This window comes from Apus apus, chromosome 9 (assembly GCF_020740795.1).
Source record: "Apus apus isolate bApuApu2 chromosome 9, bApuApu2.pri.cur, whole genome shotgun sequence".
In the NCBI taxonomy this organism is placed as follows: domain Eukaryota; kingdom Metazoa; phylum Chordata; class Aves; order Apodiformes; family Apodidae; genus Apus; species Apus apus.
The window spans coordinates 6,422,334-6,449,710 of NC_067290.1; the positions used below are offsets into that span (position 1 = coordinate 6,422,334).

Below are 27,377 nucleotides of genomic sequence, written 5' to 3' on the forward strand. Positions count from 1 at the left end.
TCAGCCAATGTAGCACATTTATAATACACTGCTAGGGGCAAGTTGGAATTTGTTTCTTCTCCATCCCATGCCTGACACTGGGAAGTCCCATTGCCTGATTCATCTGCTTTCTCAAAGAACAGGTTTTTCTGATGTAGGTAATATTTTAGGTTAGGAATGGCCAACCAAGTTCTAGATGTTGAGCTAGTGCCAAGCAACTGTGGGGCAGAATTATTGCCTTTGTTTTGCCCTCCAGTCACTTAGCAGGAGGAGTCAAACAGCCTGGCATCCGGTGAACATTGCACTGTCTGCTGCATTCTTGGGAAACAGGAAGAAATTAGTAATGCTCAAGCGAACATTATGTTGCAGTGATGTAGTTGTGCTATAAACCTCTTCATCTGTCCTGTCTTTTGATTACACTGCAGAGCTCCCCAGTGAGGCAGGTAAAGCAATATATTAAAGTGATTCCATCTGTCAGAAAACAGAGCCACATCTTTGGAAAAATACAGTGCTCTCATTTAAAAGCAGCATGTGAAAATGTGGTAAGAAAAATCTGATGGTTAGTTAAAAGGCAGGGGAATGGGACATAAATTAGGTGTGATATTGTTACTTCAGTTTCAGTTTGTCCCAGATGTTTGTTGTTATACAAAACAGAGGCCTGGGATCTGATCTGGGATGACCAGAAGCCAGCACTTCAGTCTTGTGGCTTTGGTGTTGGTTTCCTAAGTCTCTCTGTCTTTTTAGCTGTAACTATTAAGTTTTACATCATTCACCTATTAGATGTTACTGTGCATATAAATCTCTGGGTGGAGAACTGGGTAGTAAATGAATCTTTCTGGTTCTGTAGGAAACTGGATGTGACATACGTTTCACCTCCAGCACGTTGTGATCCAAGCTCCTCTCTCACACATTTCCAGGTGTTTTTTTATCTCTTGTAGCTTGTATCAGTGCCATATGTAAGCTATGGGGACATGTAGCCACCTTTCACCTCTCCTGCCATCCTTTTTAGAGTGAATTAACACTGTTCTGCATTAACAGATGAGCCCAAATGAGCCTGAGTCTTTCAGGAGCGGTGAAGGTGATCGAGCTGTTCTCCATGCTATGTTCTTTAATCACTGCAGACTTCCACAGTCAATCCCCATAAGCAGTAATTGCTCCTTATGCCACTTAGAGAAGCATGAATAAATAAATGTATTTTTGGCTCTGCCCAGGCAAACTTACAGCGTAATAACTGTGCAAGGGATCCAAAGAGATTTGATGTGAATCATGTGACATGGATGCAAAAGCTGGAGGAACTGGGCATCCCACAGGCAAACCTGTGCTGCTGGTCCTCAACTATGACAGCATCTACTCCATGAAAACCCTGAAACCTAGTACCTTCTCCTCAAGGTTTCAGTGCAAAAGCATTTGGGATGTGATGGATTGTACAACTGCCATATAAGATCACTCAGGGCAGTGTCTATGAAAGGGCAACTGTAGTCACAGCACTCTGTACTCCAGGGGCCAGGTTGGGCAGTTTGGCTGTTTGCAGCAATCCCATTGACCAGTTTTCTATTCCTGGACTTGACAGTGGCTTCCTGCTTGTCCTCAATAAGTCAGTGGTTAGCAGTGTGATTGTGGGCAAGCCATTTCACCTTGTTATTTCCTTTCCCACCTTTTGTCTTGTCTGTTTAGGCTGTAAATAAAATGTTTCTTCAGGACAGCGACTTGTCTCTTAGGATGTATTTGTTCAGCAAGTACAAATAAGATCAAGGCCCCATGGCTGGGGTTTTTATGTGCTCCCACAACATGAATAATAAATAATAGTAGAGGTAAACTGATTGTGTTAGTACCATTTATGTGCAGAGGTATTATTGAATGAGACAACAAAGGAATACAGTGGGAAAGTTCCTGAGCATTGCAATAGAAAATGATGATTTCAGAATAACTTGTTTGGATTTATGGAGCAGATGTCTGTATGCAATTGATGCAAAGATTGCTTTTTGCTCTGCATTTCTGTGGTAACAAGAGTGCATTTAATCTCATACATGGAAATTTTAGCAAGAGTAAAAAAAAATATACTACTCCTCTTAAGATAAACACAAAGGACTCCTCACTATCCAGGAAGGTCTGACAGATTCACGCCTTTGAGCATTTGGAGTGCTATCTGCTTCCACAGAAAGCCTGCCTCGTTTCCTTCTGGGACTTCTGATCCCAGCCACACATTCTTTAAAACTATGGCTGGAAGTTAATGTTGCTATGTATAGGCTTTGAAGTGATTGAACTCCCACCAGAACTTAGATTTTAATCATTGCTTTGATCTGTGGCTGTGCTACAGAATCAGTTACAAATGTGTCTTGAATCTGTAAACCTAAAATTGTGGAGGACTGTGCATCACCTATTTCAGAAACTGTGCAAATGATGGTATGAGTAAATCAAAGTCAAATCCGAGGTGAAACATATGGAAAGTTACTAGAGACTCTTAAGTATTTGCTAAGTTATTTGTTCTGTACCGTTCTTAGCTGGAAATAAGAAAACTCTAAAGATATTGTCAGCTTTCTGTATGTTTAATTTTAAATTAGGAGAGAAAAAATAATTTCCTCATAGGACAGCTGCCAACACAGTGATAGTGTCACATATATTGGTTTTGGGTTTTTTTTATAAAATCAGGATTTTTTTCAAATGTTTATTGTCAGCATTTGCCAGTCATTTGACTGACTTCTGCAGTCAAACTTCCAGCAGTAACTGCGCAAACAGAATTAGTTCAGTACTGAGTATTTTCTTAAAAGCTGCCATGGAGTTCATTCTTGTCTCCACAGAAATAAATGCCACCACCTGACGACTTCAAGGAATTTAGTATTTTATTATTTTCCTCCTCCACTATGGCTGATTAACCACAGAAGTAGAGAATGAAGGATTATGTGCTCAGGGTATTGCTATCTGCACAAATAAAGCCAGGACAAATATCTATTTTCACAAAACCTTTCTTAGTTAAGAGTAAACATGGAGGCTAGTTAGAACTCCATCAGGAAGAAATCTTTAAAACAGACTTTTCAAGTGAATTATTTCCTTGGAAAATTAAATTCTTTGTTGTTACTGAGCATATTTCTATTGCAAACAAAAAAGTCATTGTTGCATGAAGGACCTTTCATGTCTAATGTTGAAATGAGGTGGAAAGACTTGAAGGACATGATCAACAATGTGGTAATGTTGTGTTTTGGAGGTTCCTTGAGGTATAGACCAGAAACATGGTAGACAACATGCAGTTTATAATTTTAAGGAGTTTTGTTTCTTCCTTCCCAAAGTTCATAATGAAAAGCCATCAAATGGATAGAGATGTTAACATTTAACTCTTCTGTAAACATTTTGATGCATCAGTGGAGTGAAAAAAATAAACCAGGGACAAGAAGAGAATTACAGGACTGGGTACACTGGGTACATTTGTGTCTGCCTAACAAACCTGACTCACTTTGGAGAAGCTGACTGCTCTGTGAAATCTCAAGCAGAGTCCCAGATGGCTGTAAATGAGACTGGTTCAGTGCTTCTTTTCAAGATAGGAACTCTGATGTGGTGTCTGCAGGTTCTTGTGCCTATTTGTCTGAATCAAGTTGGTTTTTGAGGGAGAGAAATAAGATTGTTGGGCAGTCAGACCATCCATGGTGTGAGCATAGACCTCTACTGTGAGAAGTCCTTTCTGTCTTGCTTAAAATTAAACCCTCAAGTTCAAAGAGAAAGAAACAACTGACCTGAGTGCACACTGAGGAGTACCAGAGTAAATCCCAACTAATTCTGTTGCTTTAGTGAATTTATTCTGGTTTTTTGCTGCTGTATCCAAGAGGCAAGACCAAATGGTGGGCCAGTCACTTAGGACTTCAGTTGAAATACTGGCCACAGCAAAAAAGATAGAATGAATATTTCAGCTGGCATCAAGTAAGCCTCACTGGTTTATGATATGTATTATGGTTCTTTTGTCTTTATCTTAGTGGATTTGCCATTCCTGTAGTTACAGTGTTCGTGCTTTGTTTGGACAAATCCCATTTAAGATTAGCCATATCATTCTTGCTGTCCATGAAAAGAGAAGACAATTTTGAGCTTATTCACTTGTCTGTTTTTAAGAGAATGGAGCATTGCTGTTCTTTAGCTGAGTTTCTTCAATCAAAAAAAAAAAAAAAAAAAGGAGAGAAACAGAAGATATAATGATATGACAGAATATTTAACTTTGGGATATGCTTTCTCTCAGCTGTGACATTATCTGTCACTATATGCCTTGCAGTCTTCATTTCTTTACTCTATATTAATCACTGATTTTTTTTAATCTTTGTCACAAAGTGACTCTAAAATTAATGTTTCACTCTCTTATAATACTAGAAATACTAGTAAATGGAAACCTCATAATTATTAAAATTTCTATTAGCATCTTCAAATACAACTTGCTTTATTAATAAATAAATTCTGAATATTATTGTCTTAATAGTGCAGCAGCTTTTGAAATCATTCTATGTGCTGTACAGACACAGCTTCAATTATTTTGAATGTTACACTCCTGTATCGGGGGGTACTTTGATAAAATTTATAACTATACTTAGTGTTAGAATTGAGCTTAAACAGACAAAAGAGGCACGTTTATCTAGCTTTATGGAGGGACACTGGGAGAGAAGTGACATACTGAAGTTTAAAGATGAAACCTGAGACAGAACTTGAAATAAATTGATATCCCAAAGTCCTGGTCCAGTGCTGCACACTGCACATCTTGTCAGCCTTTGCAGATTCACTGCCTCTTTCACTCTGAAAAAAACAATTAGAGAAGATCAAAATAAGGTCTGTCATGTGGACTTCTGCAGTACTGACTTCTCTTCAGGTGTCTTCTGGTGACTGTGAGAACCTCCTAACTGAGGACACTGCATAACCATAGGAGTGGGAATAGCTCTTGGCGCCTATCCCTCACCGCATGGGAAAGACTCTTGTTGCACTCAGCCCCGGTGCATCTGTGCCATTGCAGCCAGACAGCTGGGTTTCCCGGGGAGGTGGTGCAGCTCCAAGGTGTGCTCACTTTTTATCTCTATAAACTGGAGTCCTGCAGCAGGCAGCACCACCAAGTGCAGACTTTCATTTGTGCTGCTGCTCCTGCTGGAAATACAGCAGGGGAATGATCTTGGCTGTTGTTAGTACTCACATAATTTTGCTCTTTTCCACAGACCCATAGGGAACCCTGAAGGGCTTCTCTTTGGGAGGTGAAAGGTTCACCATTCCCATTAAAGAGTAAAAAAGAAAAAGAGTGCAACTTTGGCTACTTTGGTTCAAATGCTTTTTTAAAAAAACATTATACCTACCAGGAAACTGTCAGTAGAAATAAGATTTCCAAGGGCCCTTATCTTCCATAATTTAATTTTATTGTATTTGTAGGCTTGAAAGTGGATCCTGGCTGCTGAGAATTGAAAGGCATTGCCCAAAACTTCAGATAGTGAGCTCAAGGAGCCTTTCAAAGAAAACAAACACACATACACACAAAAAGCAATATAGTTTAAAGGTTAGGCTTTCTTCTCAATTTTGAGGTTTCTTTCTATCTTTGCCCTAGCATGATTGTATTCCCCAGCTGACAGTGTTTACTCCCTAAATATCCTCCTCCTGTGAAAGTCATCTGGCCTTTCACAGGTTTAGGTCTGATGGACTTGGCAAACGAACCCTGTTGAATGAGACAGAAAGGCTCCTTAAAAAAAAGGCCAAAACAGACTTTTAAGTCCCAGTTGGTTCTTTGTTGCACTCAGCGTTACAGCTGGCCCAGGCAGTGTGCACAAAATTGCAGGAATTCTGCAAAAATGTGGAAAATATCAGGAGATGTCTCAGAAGGAGAAAAGGGAAGCATATTGCTCCTTTGGACTAGCATGATGGCCATGAAGAGGTTGCTACCAAGTGTTCTGATGGAATCTGATCCTTGCAAGTAAGAAAACAGCTGTGCATAACAGACTGAATTTGTACATTTGCCATAGAGGAGGTAGCAGTTGTGTTGCAATTTCTGATTCTATGCTAATAATACCCAACACAGTTACTCACATTTGTATTCAGTCAAATGCAATCAATAGACATCTGTTTGTATGTGAATGACTGTACACTGCTACCTGTTTACTGCTAATTAAGCTTCATTAGTGATTAGTTTGTCTTCAGAAGGGGGGAAAACCCTCCATAATTAAGGGCCAGCAGATTATGTGGTCCTCTGTTTTCCCTTTTCTGGACTTGTATTCTGACAGGACCATTAGTCTGCGGTACATTTGTCTGCATTTAAGTGTAACTACATTTCCTTGAAAAGACCATCTGTTCATAAAGACCATCTTTTTCATGTTCCCTGCAGTAAACTTTAGAGAGTGGTAGAATTAACAAAGGACTGTATTTAAATGAAAATATATGTGGATTGAGACTAGGTGAAGCTGTTCTGTACACATTAGAATGGTTCTGTGCTGGAAAGACTGTAATTATCTTCATCCTTTACTTCTACAGAATTTTTTTATCTGCACTGAATTCTGCCACCTTTGACTGAGTAATTTTGTTCTTTCTACCTACACCTGAATGGAATGTACCAAGTGGCAAATTACTTGAGCAGTGATTGTGGTGAAGCTGTTTTTACTATGTAGAAAATGAAGCACTTACATTTTCATTTTGCTTGGATTGATCACAAATTGTCTCATTAGAAACCTGCAGTATAAAGGTCTGCATTCCACCCTACCACGGTAACTCTGAGTGCTGCTTTGTTCTACAAATTGTCCTATTATAGAGTTAGGTACTTTTCGGTTTTACATCCTGGCCTGGATTGGTCTCCTTTAAATAAACAATTCTGTTCAATTTAATCATATGCATAAACTGAAAGAGCAGACTAAACCGAATGTCAGTGAGACAGAACTCCACTACCATGAAGATAAGTGTGAAAGAATGTGAAATGCCCCCAGTAAAATTAGTAGTACAAAAAATGCACAGAAGTCCTGTGAGCACTGATGATGTTTCCATATTACACAAACCAGATTAACTATTCCTGCTACTTCAATGTATATTATGCAAGTACAGCCCTTCGTGACCCGCACGGACGTGACCAGGGCAGCACAGAGCAAACAAGATGACATTCTTATCCAGAATTCAGACAAGAGGATAAAAGTTAGTTCCATACAAGAGTTAAGATAAATGTGTTGTTGTTGTTGTTTAATGATTTATTTCTCGTACCAACTAAAGAAAGCGCATATATGGGGCTTTTTTAGAAACCTAAGCAAACACAGAGTAATTGCAACTAGAACTAAAAAGCTGAGCAATGCTGAAGTACTTAAGACATGACTACTTTTTTTTTCCCCAAAGATGAAGAAAAGATTACAAAGGAAATTCTTGTCATTAGCTAATAGCCTCTTCTGAAGCAGTATAATCAGTGGAACCAGTGGTAAGAGAATCCTCTGGCCATTAGCTCTATTGAATTGTCTCGCAGGAATAAATTACTCTGTATCAGACATAAACAAGTCACCATTGTATGGAGCACCTAAGTGACAGCTCAGTACTGTGGCTGTTATCAAACCTTCAATATCAATATGACCTACTCTATACTCTTATCACAAGCACATGCACCTCTTCTCTGGCAAGATATCCCTGTATGTCAGAGAGATGGGCAAATAATTTTATTGTCTGTCTTCTCCACATGCTGTTCTGTAGAGGAGCTTCACAGAGTAGATGAGGAATGCGTAAATGCTGAAAGAGTTAGGCCTTCAGCTGTCTATTCTTTAAGATATTTGCAAGTGAGCTCAGCCTGAGTTGCAGGTCAGGGGAATGCAAGGCAGCACTGGTCCAAAAGCCCTGAGACTGTGCTAGCATCATGGTGAACACAAGCTAATAAACCCAGCAAGCTGGAATGTGTACCTTGTAAATGTGGTCATGGTGCTTGAATCTGTGCTGACCTGCATCCCACCTTCTGGGCAGGTAAACAGTAAGTTCCTATCTGTCTTAAAAAGGCTGTTAGACAGAACAATAGCTGGAGGATGATAGGTCTTCCAGGGAGAGAGGCTCTGATTTGTCACTTTTATGGTTGGTGGGAGTTATGTTCCTCCTTTGTAACTGGGACCATTTATTTCTTTATAAGAATGGTATAGTTGGATCAGAAGTGGAGAGCAGGGTAATGGTCCTCAAGAAGTACAGATGAATCGACTGAACTTAGGAAAGTCTGTGTCTGAGTATGCAACTCAAACACCGTGGAAAAAAACCAGGAAGTGCTGAAATGAAGATGTGTACCTTTTTGAAAATGCAATTAATTATGAAGGGGTAGGCCCACCAGTGTATGATGTTGTTCCACCTGTGCCTGCAAGGAGCATGTAAACAAGTGAGGTTTAATAGGAACAAGTCTGTAGGCTTGCTTCGGAGTGTTGGCATCACTTAAAGCCACATCCTTTTTCTGACATGAATTATAAAACCTAAGGTGGCAAAAACCAAACTATACAGGTTTTATTTCAGTTACAAACTGCCTACTTGTCACTCTTTATGAGAATGGAGGTTGTTTTGCCCGCATTGTGCTGGTGATGATCTTGAGAGCATTTTCAGTTTTGACTTTTTTGCTGTTGTTTGCTGCTTTCTTGGTTCTTCAGATTTGGAGATAACATTTGCTTAATGCTTCTGAAGTCCTTTGTCAAGTGTCTCTGCCTGCAACTACAAAAGTGGTTTAGTCAAAGATTGCTTCACACTTGGCTTGTTACAATTCCCTCTTCAAAAGACCTCCTGTTTTTCTATATATTGCCCAAATGGGCTGCTCAAGGTACACAGCTGATTTTCATGCTGCTCAAATGGTCTGATGTTATTCAGTTACACTGTTTGTCCATTTAACTCAAGTCTAATTTCAATAGTCTGCAGCTGGCCTTGAATAGCTACCAAATAATAGAAACATCCTACTTCTGTGTTCTCATTTCTGGGCATTCCAGGTGTTTGTTCTATTTGTGTGACAGTTTGGTACCTGCATCTGCATCATTTTGGTGTTTTATTTCAGTTGGAAATCTGTAGAACCTTCTCTCAGAAAATGGAAGCAAGAGCATGTCAGTCATTGAAATGGATGCTTGCAACTGTTTGCTGTGGGTGGAAGCTGTGGTGCTTGTCAGTTACTGTATACATTGCTAAGTTATGGTAATTGTTAAGTAGATGGTGCTCAAAGGTACAACAGCATTTCTCACAGAAAAGCATATGAAATCTTCTTAGATGCCACTAATATTAGGCTTCTAGGTTGTTTTTATACTCATGGAAGGCAGGACCTGGTACAGAGGAGAGCTGTTTCTCTTCACCAGATGCCCTGCTCTATAATTTTGCAAGCCAGTCACCAAAAGAAGGCCTACCTCCAGGGAAAAACCTTTCTATCCTCCCATGCCTCTGCGAATGTTTCTAAGATCTTTAATTCTGCACCCTGCCTGGTAGGGCTCCTGGAATAGCTCAGTGGTAACTTTTAGTCCTGTCTCTGAATGGCTGCTTAAGAATACGAAGGTGGTTCCCCATTCACCTGTTTGTATTCTGTGATCCTGTGGTCTCCAGTGCTTGGTAAAAGAGTTCCCCTCACCTCACCTCATTGCATCTCTATTAGCACTATTTAACAGAGATAAGAAACATAGAGATTGTTTTGCACAAATGTGCATCAGCAGCCACCTTGTCTCTACTCCATACTATCCTCCATCCTGTGGCAGCTTTGCACATAGGTGAGAATTGCCATTACATGCCTCAAGCTTCTCCACAAAGTTAATCTTACCCTCTCTGCATATAACCTCTCTATTGTATACGCAGATTCCCTTTGCACCCAACCGAATCCTGCCTACCTCTTGTGTTTTCTCTGAAGTGGTAGTTGTGTTGCTCAGAAAACATCACCTGTAACAGGAAAAGAAATCACTATGCTATCAATACAATAATTATTAGACTCAACTTCTTAAAGCTAGCATTAAATTAACTGAAACAAATCTGAAAGCTGAGAGTTTGATGTTGGTGTCCTAAATCAAATTAAAATTGAGCTAGAAGGGAGCACAGCATAAAATCTTATTTATACAAGTTACATATTCAGTTAAATCTTATCTCATTAGTTTAATCTTACTTGATAGCACCTCAAAATTTCTAATTTAGAAAAAAATAAATAATCTAGTGTTCTTCTTTAATGAATATAGCTATTAAATGTAATGCTAAGTTATAATTCATGGGATCATTTCATTAGAATTTACTGTGCTAGGGTACTGGATGTAAATCATCCTTACCAGAGACAGATAAACTATTATTGATACGCAGAAAGTTCTATGTTTACAGAAAGTTAGATCTGTAAAATTAAACTCTGAAGGATTAGGAAAAGGCAGAATTAAGACTGCCTGTGCAGCTTTAATTTGGAACATGGATGTGATACCCTCTTAAAGACTTGATCACAAGCTGGTACTTTATTCTGTGCACAGGGTGGACAAGAACAAGTGTTTATTTTTATCTGCATCATTCAGTGTGCAGTTCCAGTGCTTAGATGCCATCCAAACTCTGAACTGAATCAGGATTATTAATGTCCTCTGAGCTTTCATATAGAGCCTCTCAGCAGAGTATCTAAAAGTCTCTGAAGCATTAATACATGCATTTTATATTTTAAGTAATGCTTGTTCTCTTTGGGTGACAACTTAGCATTAGAGCTTGATTTCTTTTGTGTACTTAGCAACTTAAATGACAGATTCAGCTCATGGCTGTTAGAGACTACAGCTACACTTGTCATTGCTCAGGATTTTTGCAGACCAGGCCAGCATCTTTCATGTGGATGCCCAGAAAGTGACCAACTCTGAGATGTTCTGGCTGAGGTGACTTTCCTAGCAGTACAGAAACGTGGCAGAGAAAGGATAGGCTCAGTTCTGTAAAGTGGTGTTTGATTACCTTTTCTATGGGTTTATCCTTAACCTTTTTCTTGTAACAGTTTTGTGCATAATTTACTATGCTTTCTCAAACGTCTCTACCAGATGGAGCAAGGCCCATGTCACAGAAAGCCTCACTTAATGTTGGTCTACTGCTGGAACTCTCTCTTGAGCTTTGCAAGTTATCGCCTGTTTCTTAAAATCATATTTTTGCTGTTCTTGCTTTTGACTAAATGTTTAACCAACAATTAAGCACCCATACTGTATTGCTTACCATCATATACAGTGATGTAAGTTTAAATTTCCAAGGCAAAGCTGGTGCAAAAGCCAGAAATTATCCTGGTAGGTTGAGATTCCTTGGAGTAGCCACGTAATAAAACCCTCACAGTCTGCACTACAAGTGTTGAACTGGATGCTTAATGGCCTACAAGGCTTTCTTGAAAACTTGCTCATCCCATGTGTGAGCACTTCAAGGACCTAATACCCTGCAGGATTGTCTGCACCCTAGAGGTGCCCCCTTCTCTGCAAGATATCTAGGCCTGTTGTTGCCTCTGACAGTGCTCTTTTGCAGGCTGCTTTCCAGGGTTGATGGGCTCTGGGTCTCTGTGAAAATATTGTCTCCTTGGGAGGGCACTTTAGCTTGCTTTCCTGCCTTGCTGTGATTCAGGGCTGTTGTTGGCTAATTTGACAAATTATGCAGCTTAGGGGGCTGAGGGGCACATTTTTTCTGTATTTCAAAGGACAGGAGGAGTACAGTTAAAATTTCCTTATGCTCTCTGTAATGACTGAGGAAGAGAAAACTCCAGCATTGTATTTGAGAAGCCTTGGGATTAAATTATGTCATTTAAGAGCTCATTAGCCTGTCTTTCAAGTGTGTGCACTCTAGGGAATAATCGTCTTTCTTCTCCAGCTTTTGCCTTTGAGTTGCTCTCATGTCATATCTCTCATGCCTAGGAACTGCAGCTTTATGGCACTTTGGATAGGATAAACCCCCTTAGCTTTGAAATGTTAAATCCTTCAATTAGTTTGAGTTGAAGACTAAAGGCCAAACATTTCAAATGTGAGCACCTGAAGTCGACAGGAGCTGCAGTCATTCATCACCTCTCAAAATCAAACCAATCATTTAGGTAGCTAAATTTAGATGCAGGTACTGTGCTTTTGCCAGCCCAGTTAAATACAAAGAAGTATTATTTTGGATCATATAGTCTTTCCCTAGCCCTTTCTGTTGTATTTTCTTTTCCCTTCCAGAAAAAAAGCTGGAATTTATGTTTAAATGTTCATGTTATAATGTCTTCCTGACTCTCCTAGGTAGTTGCTGCCTGACAAACAGGTCCCTCTAACTCCTTGTGCTAAAAGCAACTCTTAGGTTCAGCAGTTGAAAGGAAAAGTAAGCTCTAAAAAATTGCTTAGAAAGGTCTATATTAACTTACCAAAGACAAATGTTAGTCTTCTGTTGTCCAGGAGAGCCTGTGACCTGTTTTGCTGTCATTAGGCACCATCCCTCCAAGCTATGCCCTCTGGCTATCCCCCGTGCATGTCTCCTGGCCACGTTGGACCAAAACAATCTGCCTCTTGAATGGTTTTTGGGCACCACAAAAGCTGTTACTCTACTCTTCAGTTTTTACTTACTCTGCTTTTGAAGGACTTGGGGATTAGGTGAGGTGATTGTGTAATTTGAATACCTGTTTATAACTGCCAATACACATGAAAGGAATTGATTTCTTTAACCAATTTTTTGACTCAGTGATGTAGCAGAACAAGTTCAGACAAATGAGTTAACAGTGACTTGTGTAGATTTAAGTGTTTACTAGTACACCTACCCAAAGAAGTAAATCCATGAGCAAAGAGAATTTTTAGAGATTTGTATTCATAAGATGGAAAGCTTCTGAAAGAATATAACAACTTTGGGACTGAACTGCCTTTCCATTGCCATGATCTTCTGCTTCTCCTGATTGTGAATGCTAAAAGTCTTCTCTGCTTCCTCAAGGTCGTGATAGAAAATTTATTGTTAGAACTGGAAAGGTGGAAAACTAGCAAAGACAAAACCCCAAACAAACAAAACTCTCAAACCCCCAACTAAGGAACGGAGATCTCTTAATTATACTTGCATCCTAAGCAGATGTTAACAAGTCTATTTAAACATTTTCAGACTGTAATCTGCTACTAGTCTGTCCTCATCTAACTTGATGTTTCCCTGATCAGCTAATTCTGCCCTGATTAGCATTTCAGAAATGCACAAGTTTTGTCAAACAGCTTCAGAAGCTATTTTGCAATACTCATTTTGCTGGGTGGTTTTTGTGAGCTGCAGAATACACAGGATGATTTCCCAGCCTTCTCTGTTATATGTATTCTGGCTTTCATTCAGCATGAGAAGTGATTCATGACATTGAAATGCATCATGTGGATGGACCTCACACAGTTGTGTTGTCACCGATTGGGTGGTCTCAGCCTTGCTCATTATCTTGCTGCAGTACCAACATCATCAGCCTAGTCTCAGTGTCCTCTTTCCTTGGTAGAAGAGGACCTATTTTCTCTGAATGAAGACCCTCTCCTGTATTTACCCATTACTTATCTCTTGTGGACAGGGCAGGGATCTATCTGGCTCTGTACTTGAAAAAGCAGGAAACTGAGTTTGCTTCGTCTCAAATGAAATGGGGAGGGAAGGAGAGAGTTTATTTAAGTTATTTTTAAGTTGTTGAAAAAATTTGGGGAAAAAATTCCCCTTAAAATGCCTGTTCAGCTGAGGATTTTGGTGTAACTTGAGTTCGGTGTGGTTTTTTTGTCTTTGTGAAGAAAGAGGGTCCTTTTTTTCCACGCCATGTTCTGTGCATTGCTTCAACAAAGAACAGGCATATTCTCTCCATGGACCTGTGAATATGGACTGCTTCCTTTCTCATGCCTAACAATATGAAATATTTCATCCCTTTCTTCTGGCTTATGTTTTCCTCATGCCAGTATGAGAGTCTTTTCTGTCCCTTACAGTATCATTCAGTGCTTGCCTCAAACTTCCTGCTCAGATTCATCATTATTCCTGACAGTTCTCCTTGGCGAGTATGTTCTTATCACCTGATAAGAACTTATTTTCCCAGAGATATCAAGGTTCTTTCAATATATATATTGGTCTTTTCTCTTTCTCTCCAGCAGTTGCAGGAGGGTGTTTATTTGTTTGGTACAATATCAAGCTAAATGGTCCTAGCAGCTAAGTTAGCAAAGTAGGAGACTGCCTAGTGCTATTTTTAAACTCTAGTTTGGCTTCATTTTACTTGTCTAGGATGAATGTCATGTGATGGTACCAAATTTGGTGATAAACAGGCATTGTGGGTTTGATCCCAATTTCTTTACTGTTTTTTATAGCTAGAACTACAAAATAATTCCCTGTGCAAAGGACCTTGACATGTCTCCAAAATAATCAAGCTTAGAATAGCTTCTGAAGTGCCTGAACACCAGCTGGAAAAGACATACAGGTAGACATTTTCATGAGAGCTGAATGTAGATGAAACAGGGTTTTCAGAACTGATGACAATAATGTAGGTGGCTAATTTCTCTGAAGTGTGCTGAATGTTGAAGTGCTTTGAAAATCTGACAAGAAGTGTCAATGTCATAGTTTCTGCTTGTTGCAGAATGACTTTGGAAATTCGGCTTTAAATTTGGGTGTTTGAAGATATGCCCTAAGAACAATAGTTACTGAAACAAATAAAAAACTTTATTCTGGCCTTCTTTTCAGATGAGGTGCCTAAAGGGAAGCTCTTAAGTGAGCATTTCTCATGACTGAATTTGTTATTTGATTTTCAGAATATCACCTTGCTCTCTAATTGTCACTTCGCACACCCTAAGGTTCTAAAATACAGGCTAGTTCAGGTTATGTTGTTTAGCAAATTCTGGTGTAGTAGGAAAGTCAGTGGCATCCACTCTCTATAAGGACAGCTTTCACCTCAGGTTCCTCCACTGAATAAGTTTTAAAGCTGAAATGCAAGTTTATTTTTATGTTTACAATCTGAACTACAAGGTTTTGTATTTATTACATTCTTATTCTGCCGAGATGCCAAGAGACTTCCATGATGTGATTCATACAACTGAGGTTCTGCTCACTTGACTATGTCAAAATAATTGCAACAAAGATCAAGCTCATCCCTGATGCACCTCCTGGAAGTGAGGGCCATTCTGCTGAGAAGTGAATATAACTCATTTACTGTGTCCCTATGCAGCTGCTGCTGCTGCTTTTTGAGAGTCAGAACTTCGGCATCCAGATTACCATCCCAGGAGTGTTCATATTCTAGAAATGTGGCCTTAAGCAAAGATGTTGTGGTGTAAAAACTGCTCAGCTCTGATCCACAGTCTTGCATGTGATATTCTGGTCTCTGGCTCTAAGGAAGCACTGAGCTTCTGACACTGAAGAGAGTAACAAGTAGTCAACATCAATTCAGCCTTTGCTCCTGGTGTGCTGAAAGAAAACCAAAGATGGCAGAGTGGTCTGGAGAGCATTCAGAGTATTGGGGATAACAGAAAGTTTGCAGGGAAGTTTGCATCAAGTCCTGTCTTATCTGACCTGATTTGCTTATTTCCAAGCAGCACAATATCCCTCATGAACATCCCTTGTTAGCAGTGCAGAGTGCATTTCTGGAGCAGGCACTTCACTCTGCACAACTAGTACTTTTCTTTCTTTCTTTCTTTCTTTCTTTCTTTCTGTCTGTCTGTCTGTCTGTCTGTCTGTCTGTCTGTCTGTCTGTCTGTCTGTCTGTCTGTCTTTGTTCCTGGCCTGAAGGTTGCAGTGGCTAACTCTGCTAATTATATGAAGCTCTTTACTATGGTGCTGGAGGTGTTAAACAATTGTACCTGCATTGAATATGCTGCATTTATACAAATGTGGCACACTGATTGCAAGTTCTAAAATTTATGAGGCAGACTAATTATTTAAATGTGAGCTATAGGTTACATAAATAAATAGCTTTCCCTCAGCAAATGGTGAGGTGTCATGGTGTTAGCCACATGGTCTGTAGCAGAGTAGAATTAATGTTAACACTTTTGTAGTTTTCTTTCTCTGATTAGTAATTCTTTTGATGTTGGTGGATGAGCTGAATTTATGAAAGTTTTGCCTGCCCTCTAGGTCTCTGTTTTGTATTCCTTGTGCATTGCAGCCTGGTTATGACTCTGGCAGCAGTGCTGGATAGTAAGCCCACAAATAGCTCAGGCTCCCTGCTCAGCCTGTGGGGTGAGGCAGATCCAAACCAAACTGGGAGCTGCTTCTGGGGCAAGATCTCCTCTCCCCCAGTTCCCATAACCTGGTCTTCCAGCTACGGAAGCAGTCCATTTGGAATTACCTGCATGTATATCATAGAGCACTGGTACAGAATTGCATATACCACAAAATAAGCAGATCACTGTGGTAATGAATAAGGAATTTGCCGAGGTGGGCTCCTTGTATTTTCTTGGAGCACGTATGCTGCAGGAAAGATGCATGTATGTTTATGCAAAGGCACAGATGATTATAATACTGCCCTTTGAGTGCAGATTTATGAAAGCTTGGAAAATCCTATATGAGAAAAGCTTCCCTAGCTAGTCAGAGAGAGTTTCATTAAAGTTTCTTGCTGTTATTAGTTTTAAATTCACTTATGTCGGCTTCAGTTTCATTTCTGGAGGCACCTGCTCTGGTGGTTTTCTGGCAACAATGCAGCAGAGGGTGGAGAGTGTTAAGTGACAGATTTTATATTCGTCCTCAGTCTGGGTTTTTTTCTCCAGTCATGCTAATTTACAAGCAGATTTCAAAACAAAGCTTGAGCAGGCATCCTCCCTCTCCTTCCCCACCTGCCCCAATTCCCACTACTTCCTTTCACTTTCCTCCTTTTGGCTGCACCAGTGGAATCACCTGGTTTCACAACAAGAGAAAAGCTGGTGAGTGCTTCACTTACCCTTCACTTAAGGGGAATCTGCAGGCCTGATCCTTTGATGGCTGTTCTGGCAAACAGCAGGAAAGGTGCTCACCACTTTATGGGATGTGCTCAGCCATTTGCAGACTCACAGCCTAGGCACTGCTGTACTCCCCTGCAGCACTGCATCACAGGGAGGATCTTGCTCATCCGTTTCATGGTGTGTTTAGGAGGAGGAACCTGTTTTCATGGCAGCCCTTCAGCAGCAATGTCTGTGTCAGGCCCAGCAGAAGCAATTGGATCAACTCAGTGCAAGGGATTAAAAGAAGCCAGATGCTTTCTTAAAGGACAAGCGTAAGGTAAAGTTGCAAACTTGGACTTTTGGGGAAATTGAAAGCAATTGAATTCAGGTTCAGCTTAGAGGGTTGAGAAAGAAATTGTCTGTTAGTCTCAAAGCAGGCTGGCAGTGCACCCACACCCAGATGGCAGATGCTCAGCAGCCGCCAGGCAGAGCCGCATGTTGACCCACCGGCACCCGGGACGTGCCACCCCTCGCAACCTGCCTTGGGCTCTGGACCTGCACAGGTAGTGACCCAGAGGTCACCCAGCCACTCGTCCTGAGACCAGCTCTCAGACTGGTGCAAATGGAGCATGTCTGTATGATGTGAGGTCTGTTCAGTCCAAAGCAGACTCTGCATGGCTGCTGTTTGCTCCTCAGCCCCACAGCTCTGGGCTGGAAGGTAAGCAGGGGCAGGATTTGGTCACCTTAGCAACCCCTCGGCCAGCACTTCTGCAGAACACATTGCACCAGGTTTTGGCCAACCAAATCCTTCCTCCAGACCCCAGAGAAGGTGGAAAGAGGGAGGCAGTTTGTGGGGCTGAATTATAAGCTGCTCTTAGCCCTGATCCCAGGAGAGTAGATCAACATGTCAAGGCTGAGGATGAAACTAACCTTTCACAGGTAACCTTTGTGTTCAGTGAAAACTGGGGTTGCTTTGCTGTTCTTTTTCTAGCCCAAAGAAAGCAGACAGATGCTAACAGAAGCTTCAGCTCCTTCTATTTTAATTTTGTTTTGTGAACAAAGCTACTGGTGAATCATGAAAGCTGCTCATAAGGTCAGCTTTCAAGGCTCGCATGAAGTTACACTGTTTAAAATTATTTAAATTCCTCCACTACTACATATTTCCTGGAAGCATTTCTTTCTTTCTTTTGTTTCCTGAGCACTTTTTATATTGCCAAGGTGTCTAGCTGCAAACATGGAAGGCCATGCAAATAAGACCAAGCCAGCTGCCCAGATTTTGCACACTTTAATTAAGTTGTAGGGCTTCAAATGAGTTTGGCTCCAGTTTCTGATGCTTCCATGCCCTGTATTCTGTTCCAGTGTGGATGTTAAATTGTGCAGAAATGGAGCGTGACCTAACTTTCATGTCAGTTGATCTGGCAATAGCTGTTTTTGTGTAACTAATTTAAGAAGATTGATTGTTGGTTAATTACATTAATGAACTGAACCAACATGGGCACAGACCAGAGCTCAGCAGTCTCCTAAACAGTCATTAAGAATAGACATCTATCTTTTCACCTGCTTGTACAGCCTCCTGTTGGGTGGCAGAGTGTGTGGAATCATAATTCTGAAGGTTAAATGACTTAGGGACGTAATCACAAACTGTTCACCTCTGCTTCCCTTCTGCCCATATGGCCCTGGTCGTCACAGTCAAAGTCCATTTGGACAAACTGTCTGTTGAAAGGTCTCCAGGACAGAAAGTCTGGTGGTTTCAGCTGGGTTCCTGGCAAATGCCAGCATGTATTACAAATCCACCGGAGTTCCCCGGTTGAAAGGATTTTATGGATTAAAACAATTTTGAAATAACTCCTTTCCTAGTTAGGGAAATTCATGCTTATCAAGGTGAAAGTGTTCTAAGAACAGTTCAGTCTTCTCTCTAGCTGGCTTATGAATATGAAGAAAGTTGAATCAATAATGCATTTCTGTGATTAAATTGATAAGTTAAAATGATGGAGTTCTTGTTTTAGCAGACAGTCAAGGGAAGGTGTTTTTCTGTGTGTTTATCAGTGTTGGCCTGGTAGCCATTTGCTATGCTGCTTAGGTGGGAGATGTGCAAATGTTGCATCCCACACAAGGGCTTACAAAAGAAGTCCTTTATGAGGATAAAAAATATTGGAAATAGGGACATTGGTAGCTTTTCTAACCTGATTTCAAGATATTATACAGACTATAAAGGCAACGGAATGCATTTTATTTAATTTTGAGGGTTGGAGACATACTGTTGTATATCCTCTGTCATTATTAGCACACCTGCTTGCCAGATTTCTTCAAAACACAAAGGACTTAACCTGAAGTTGGTGGGAGTGTTGCCACTGGCTTGAGCAAAAAGGGAACTAGTACAGCATGTAATGAAGGATGGTAAGAAAATCCTACTTTCTTGGGAAATCAAGAATGAAAGTACTTTTGCAGTGATAGCCTGGGAGAAGTTATATGTTGTCAAAATCTTCAAAGGTGACTTGTGTTGGTGCTGATACCATGGTATTCTGCAAGGCCTGATCCAATAGCTGCTGACACTGAGGAGTTATTACAGGGATTTCACCTTTGGGTGATGTTGCAGGTGACCTGTGGCATTTGATGTTCAAGGAGGCTGTTTAATTCCACAAAAATGTTTTGTATCCCAGATTCAACAGTGTGTATGGGAAGTAAGTCTAAGAAAAATAGGATTGACCAGCAGCCATATAGTCCAGGCCACAAATGTGCTTTCTCAGCTCCCTCACTGTATATGCCATTTAAATGGTTTAAGGTGACGAGAAGACTTACTCTGATGGGTTGTTTGGACACTGGTCCTGCTTTCCCATCATCCCAGAGACTTTGGCAGGCTGTTGAGGGAGGAACAGCTGAGTAGCTACATAAGGGATTTCAGGCAGTGGTTTGTGACAGCTTAAAAATACTTTAAAAATGAGGTGAAGGAGCTGAGGAACTACACGTATGCAAATGGCATTAAATTATGGTTTTATGTAAGATCTTTTGTTTCAAGCTAATTGAAAGACAGAGGCCACTGCTGCAGGAGGAAAATATGAAAAGAAAACTAAACTGAAACATAAAAGTGTTTCTGATCAAGTAAAATTCTGTTTCTGTTGAATGTTTTATTTTGTTCCAGTCACATAAATTACCATCTTTGAAATACTAAAACTCCCACAATCAGCTTTTTATAACAGAAAATAATTTACATTTAAAAGGTTTAACTGAAGCAGTTAAACCTCAGAGATGGATATGCACATTCGGCAATAAAACAGGAAAACAGCTCATGTTTTGGAACCCATAGCTGCCATATATAATTTTAATGTTATAAATAACTAAATACAGTCTAGTGAGTGCTATAGGTATGCACAGAGATATCTGTGAGTTCTTGGGAAATGTATCCTTAAGGGTATAAGATGCCTCAGTACTGACACAGAGCCCTGGAAATCTCCCTTAGCACTGATAGATTCTGTGACAGAAAGCACTGTGGCTTGAATACATTTCATCCTCTGCAGAAAGTTATGAGGCTCAGTCACATTACTGTCATCAGAAACCTTTTCTTTCTCCTTGCAGTAGCACCTCTCTTCCATCTTTAACTAATGAAAGAGGAGACAGGGACAGTATTTTAATGCTGCAGGATCCTTGTCATCATTCTAGAAGTGGCAAAAGTTGTCTAAAAAGGCAGTAACCACAAAAATTAGAGATAGTGATTTCCCTCTCAGAACAGGAGTAACTAGTAGGTAAGACCCTGCCAGTCCTGATTTATCTTCTCTTCTTCCCTGCCCCCAGCATTAAAGGGGGAGTGGGCCATTGGTGCTACAATGTTCTTATTCCCTGCTAGTGGAGAGCAGATATATTTCAGTTTTATGCTCTCCTCAAATGTACCCAGACACATGAAGGAGATACCTTACAGGTGTTTGTATCATTGCAAGTACTCCTGAGAACTGAAAACCCTCTGTATTCCAACAATAATCTTTCCCTCAATCTCAGCATACTTTTTATCTCAGCTGTGGTGCCGAGTCCTGTTGTTACTGGAGTCAGTGAGAAAATTGGTGGAAGTTTCAGCAAAACAGGGATGAGACCCTTGGTGTTAATCATGGGGCAGAAGGGTTGACACTGTAGGAGAAGCTACACAGCTTTGTACCTAACAGCAGGGAACTGCACCTTTCTTGACATCTACAAGATTTTCCTGGGGATGTTCAATTCTTACTCCTATAAATATCAGGAAGTAAATTAGCATTATATTGCCCTCCATATCAGACCTTTTAGGGGCCTCCGATCCTTTTCATTTAGACCAGGTCCCTGGGGGAAAAACCCAGAAATAACACACTGGTGTGACAATTATTAAGCACATTCTGCATAATTACAATGTTAGCATCTCAGGGGGAAAATGAAAGCTGTGCTGTCCCTTTAACGGGACCATTTGATAATCCTCTTAGCATTTTCTCTTTTGGCTGATAATATTTCACTGAATTTTACTTTGTAAAATATTCCTAAAGGGAGGCTTAAGCAATAATGCAGAGATTATGGAAATAACTCTCATTAAGCATAGGAAGAGACTTCGGCAAAGCCATGAACTGCTTCGAAACATGTAACCCCCATTAGGAGCTTCATTTAAATGTTTATTCACAGAGCAGTAAATGTTTATTATAGAACTTTTTATTGAAACATAAATTAAAGAACCCTAATTATACGTATCACAAGTGTTAAAACAATATGCATTCATCATGACTTAACTAAAGATCAGAGGTGAGGGGAAATGCAATTGCTTTTTTATTTACATCTCAGCAACACTAAATTTGTACAAAAACACTAGGGCAAAGTGACCATGAGGAAGGCAAAGGTGCAGGACCTCAAGGCAGCTGGTGTCCAGCAGTTCCTAAGCCTGCACCACCTTCCTGGGAACCTTAATTGGTTTGTGCATCAGCCTTCCCATCTGTAAAATGGAAATGACACTTTATGCAGGGGCTGCCAGGGTTTAGGTTTTTTATTGCAGTTCTTTAGTATTCAGGGGGTAGAAGGTGCTATACAGGTCTCACAGTGTTCTGATTGTAGTGTTGCTGACACATAATCCAGGTAACATGACTCAACAGTTTCCCCATCAGGGTCCTTGGTTGGACCAAGGTGTTGTTCTTCCTGTTGATTCACTCAGAGTAACGGTTTATGCTCCTGCAGGTCTCCCTGTCCTGTCCACTGTGGGTGCTGGAGAGGGGATAGGCACTGAATAATGGCAGGTGAGAGGAGCTGATGATAGTCCTTGGCCTGACCTTCCTAACACCATGTGTGGACCCTCATTCCCAGAGCTGGGAACCAGGTTAGGGTGTCCCTCTGTCCCCCTGTCATGCTGCTCCCATCTCTGGCAGTCTGTCTATAGCACATCCTTGCATTTCTCACGATGGTAGAAAAGCAAGCTTTGGTTTTGTGTTTGAATAAACCAGAGCCAAAGCAAAGGTGTTAGATGAGTGTGTCTTCCTGGGCTGGGAGCAACCCTTACCACCTGAATGCCAGGGCTGCCACCTGGGGAGGCACCCTGTGTCTGCATGAGGTTATGGTGAAGCTGGAAAGGAAAATGCTGATTCCTAGAAATAGGGTGGCTTTGTAGGAGAAGAATTGTTTCAAGTAGTTTCCTGCCATGCTTTAATATTTTATAAAGATTAGGTCTTCTAAAGTGGTCTGACTTTGTGTAATTTATAACTCCTGGAAATGAAAAGGTAAAAAAGAAAAGAAAAATATTAATGCTAGGAATAATTTTGAAGGGTGTGAAAACCAAGTATTTTAATTGACTGAAACTCTTTTCATAATGTTGGATAGGATTTTTTTGTTTCTTAATTTGTTTCTCCATCCCAACCCAAACCAGGACCGGGAAAAATATTCAAGAACTCATAAACACTCACTGAACAGAAACTGCTTTGCCGTGAGATGGCTTTGCCAGGGCCTGCAAGTCAAGGGCCTGAGAAACCGGGTGAAGAGCGATGGTAGAGTCTGCTCACGCCTCGGTAACGCGATGTGGTTTTGGGGACAGCAGAGGGAGTGCTGTCTGTTAATGAGCTATGGATATACAGGCAGGGCTTTCCACAGAATAATTTCCTAACAGGGATAATTGAGCAGTTAATCAAGAATAGCAAACAAGGGCTTCATGGAAGCCCAGTTTACAGAGAGGACAAAATTGCCCTATTTTTCATGTGGCTATCTCAGTATTACGGTTGATTTTCTTTATCACCCGCTAACAGTCTTACTTGGAGAATGGTTATTTGGAATTTCTACAGTTAATCTGGTAGTTTAGAAGAGGCATTATCACAACCTCCCATAAGAAGCCCGTGTCTCTGTAATGGACAGGGGACTTTGCAGCAAACAAGGTGTTATCTTTAAACCACTATCTTTTCTCCCAATGAACTGGCTGATAGGGGTCTCCTGGCCAGCAAGTCTTGCTTGCCTGCAGCTGCTGATGCCTTTCATGCCCTTCCTCCTGTCTGAACACGACAGTGGCAGGGACATTGGGGTTTACCCTTCCTGGCTCTGATGTCCCTCTGTGAAACATCACAACCTTTCCTGACCTTGCTGCACCATGTGATGGTGGAAGCTCAGGACTGCAAAGCTTTGTCTCTGTGGAAAGAATGAAAAGTAAGGAGGGAAAGCATTAAGCTGATCTGGCTTCATGGCATGAATTCATGGCTCGCCCACAGACTATTTTTGGAGGTATGGGGGGCACAGCCCTTCCTTTGCCAACTTTTTGACAGCCTCCCCACCCTCATCCTCAAGGTCAGGAGACCTGTTGCCAGATTTTATGTATTCATCCTGTAGCTGCATGTATTGCCAACAGGCCCTGGGTGTATGTGCTGAGGAGCTCTCGTACAGGCTGTTATCTCCCTTTCTGTTGGAACCCAGGCTTTGCTGCTCTGCTAACCAGCACAGCAGCTGAGTGAACACAACATAATGTTCATGAATTATTGAAGGCAATGTCCATGTCCTCCCCAGTGGTGTGTGGCAGGGTCATCTACTCTTCACTTTTCTGGTCTACCTGGGAAATCTCTTTCAGGGTCTATTTTGCCTGGTATTTTCTCTTTACATCCAGTGCAGTGGTGAGGCATTGGATATTTGACCATAATTCAGTATATAAACCCAGCCATAAGTAGGAGCATGGCTTTCTGCGTGGCCTTGAATGCTGAAGTAAAACTCACCTGATCTGAATGGGTGGTTTTCCAACAAAACAGGCTCCAGGTTTTTCAGCTGAGACTTCTGTGAGCATTTTGCAGCTCTGGTTCACTGGAAATCGACTTTAGATGTATAATCCCACAAACACCTGTGCTGCTGCCAGATTTCAGCAGTGGTGGGGTGAGCGTGCTCCAGAGTGCCCACCAGCATCCCCATGCTCCCACAGTCATGCTGGGAATGCTGCAGGGATCCAGGAGAGGATTTTGGCTCACAGTTTTCCCATGGCACTACAGATTTGTTCCTTGCAGCAGGTTTTCTAATTCTCTTGCCATTCTGGGTATAAAGGTCTTGAAAAATTTTCTCTTAAGACTGATTTTGCATCACTTGATAATTCTCATAATTAGGAGTTTCTCAAACTCAGATTTCATTTATAGTTCTGTAGTTACTGTGAAAACCAAGCAGCAGTCCCAGCCTGAGACAACTGTGAGTCTAATAATGTTAATTTTGAATGTCCTATAAAATTCAGCTCCCACAACCTTCTCCCAGCTGCTGCTGCCCTGGATGTCTCTGGCAGGAAATCTTGTCCCCAGTATCAGAAGCAGCTGGTTGGGCTCAAACATCTTTGACCCACATGGTGTCCCCCACCTGGGGGCATACTGCAGTGTCCCCATGTTGTCCTACCCAGTGTGCTCATCTCCTGCCACCATGTGCAGCTTTCTCCATCAGTGTCTGCCAAGGGGAGGGAATGGCAGCTAACACTCCAAGCAATGCAAGCACGTCTTTGCATTTTTTCTACCCTGATGCAGGTGATATTGATTGGTCCATTAATGTAAATGTCTTGGCTGTTGTATGTTGCTTTTCTTACTCGTTAATCAAATAATGCAAATTGAAAGGAAAGCAAATTTTTTAGGAAAAAAAAAATAAAATGAAATGCAGTCAACAATGATTGAATACAGCCTGCTGGAATGTGACGGGGCTGTCTGCCACCCACCAGGCATGAGGATACCCACAATAACTGAGGAAAAAAGTTGAAACACTTTATTTTGACACTTTGTATACACAATGTTTGGATTTGTCTGTCTGCAGCCAAATGCTTTGTTTGTATCTGCTGACACATTTCAGTCAACTGCAAATGTCTTTTTTGGAGGTGCAGGTTTTTGTTCTGCCCAGAAAACAAAATGGAAGGAAGTGACTTTTAATTTTTGGGCACCTTGAAGTTATTCTACTAGTCCCAGTTGGGGAAAGCTCCCTGTAGCCAGCAGTGGATGCAAAACTGTGAGACATATACATAATACCCAGGATACAAATACTCCCACTGAACCAATTCACAGGTTGGAAATCGAGCTGGTGCTTAAGTACCTCAGTGGATTGAGGCTTTAGCAATAACAAATAGTACTAAGGAGCAAAAATGATCAACTAAAGTCCTAATTAATCAAAATATCAGTCTCCCTGAGTTGGGAAGGCCAGAAACTGAAGGGCAGATTAGAGAAGGTATGTAATTCCTTCCTTTGATGTTTCTCACTGCTTTGTGCTGCTTGTATTTCCCAGTGTTTTCTTGGTAAAACTGAAGAGAAGGAAGCTACTTGAGACACTGTTGCCATTCCTCTTTGTTTCTGTTACACAAACAGGAGGGAAAATGCAAATATTGCTGTTCCGTGCACAGAATTTTAAAAAAGAAAGTGGGATGTCTGGAAAAATTACTCTCTTTTAAATTGATCGTAGTTACCTCAAACCTTGGAAATACTCATTTGTTTTCTGATACAGTTAAGAGATTTTGCTCTGCAGCCTGGCATTGTGTAAGAATATAATGCATGTAGTGAAGGTGACTAACCCCTGAAAATGTCCCCCACTGATGCCAAGTGGCCCATATGCTGTCATAAATGCTTTTTCTTCGTATTTTCATCCTGATTGCAAGAGCCCATTTGGGGTAGATCACATTAGGCTCATTCATTACCTGCTGTGCTGATCTGTGCATCTGCAGTGCAGCACCTCTGCACTGAGCTTTGGACTACATCCCTGTGTGCTTTCTGATATTCCAAATTGTCATGAGTATGCTGATATTCTCCTGTGGGAATCCTGGAACGTTCTACCACAGAGATAAAAATGACTCTTAAAGGTGGCTGAATTTTAGCAAATACGGTTGTTGATAATTGACATATATCAAGATAGCTGTGTGTATATATATATATATGTCAAGAGAAATTCCTGAAAATTTGTATTTGTAGCAAAACCATCACTCCTAGCACAAAAGAAAAAAACTGCCTGGCAGATTATTCTCTATTTTTATGAATAAATTTAAAATCTAACAAGAACCACAGGTGAGAGACACCAGTGACATTTTACAGTACCACTGCAAACTTTAATCTTCACTTTTCTTTTTCTTGAAAGCCTTTGCCCAAAAGCAAAATTTCAGGCCTAGGGCTACTGAAGATCATCTTTAAACTTGCCCTGTGATTTTGAGCAATACATCATGAGAGCAGTGATTTTCAGATGATACATTGCACTAATACATCACAAGAGCACTATCACTCTCATGATATGTTAGTATAATGCACTATTAGAACACTATCACTGATGTATTACTCAAAAGCACAGAATCATCCTCATCTCTAGGCTGAATGCACTGAAAGCTGTGGATAATGAGAAGAATAAGCAGTCACATGTTTGGCTTCTTTAGGGTAAGCTGAGGGGGGGGGAAAAGAGTAGTATTTAGAATATTTCATTAACTGAAACATCCTTGTGATTTCATTTTATTCACTGAACAAATATAGGTTGAAGCTAACACAATACAGGTGTGTTTGGATTTTCTCAGAAATAGCCTAAGAAAATCTTTTTTGATTTTTGGATTTCATTAGTCTTGAGCCATGTTTTGAGAATGTTGCAATGAGGTGCATGAATTTCAAATGATTTCTGCCTCAGAAAATTGAGTCAGGTGCAAGCGATCTGAATTCTATGCTAAGCATTCAGTGCTGTTTCTGATGCAGCCTTTTTATAAAAAAGGTTTTAAGCATCATCTAAAAAGACCTGGAGATGCATGAATGTGATCTGTCACTCAGATCATTTGTTGCCTCTCCTCAAAAGAGATGCAGTTTTTTTTCTTGAAGAATTATTCTAAGTTGTGTTGTTTGTTCTTCTCAAAAGAGAGTGAAAGGGGAAAAGAATGTTTTGCAATGTTGTAGCTGAACTTACTGCAGAAAAGCAGATAGATGAGAGTTTGTTTGATTTCCTAGTAGAGTTTGAGTCTTGAGAATCTCAAATAACCCTTCCTATATGGAAGAGGCTCATAATTTCTCAACAGAAAAAGAAATGTAGTAACATTTACAGTAAAACATCAAGGTGACAAATGTATTTGCTTTCTTGTCCATATTTTTGTTCCTTCTCTCCGTATCTCAACAGCATTTGTGACAAAAATATATGTCCCATGTCCCCTCACTTCTGCTACCCCTCTAGCAATGGCTTTGCCATCAGGACAGTGACACTTATGCTTCAGGCTCTGTAAAACTGGGCCCATAATTCTCGTCC

At 40.7% G+C, this 27,377-nt stretch overlaps 1 protein-coding gene across 2 annotated transcripts in view; it reads left to right on the plus strand.

Moving 5' to 3' along the window:
* Positions 1 to 27,377, plus strand: part of FHIT (fragile histidine triad diadenosine triphosphatase) — a 558,573-nt gene that overhangs the window by 439,689 nt on the left and 91,507 nt on the right. The window lies entirely within an intron of this gene.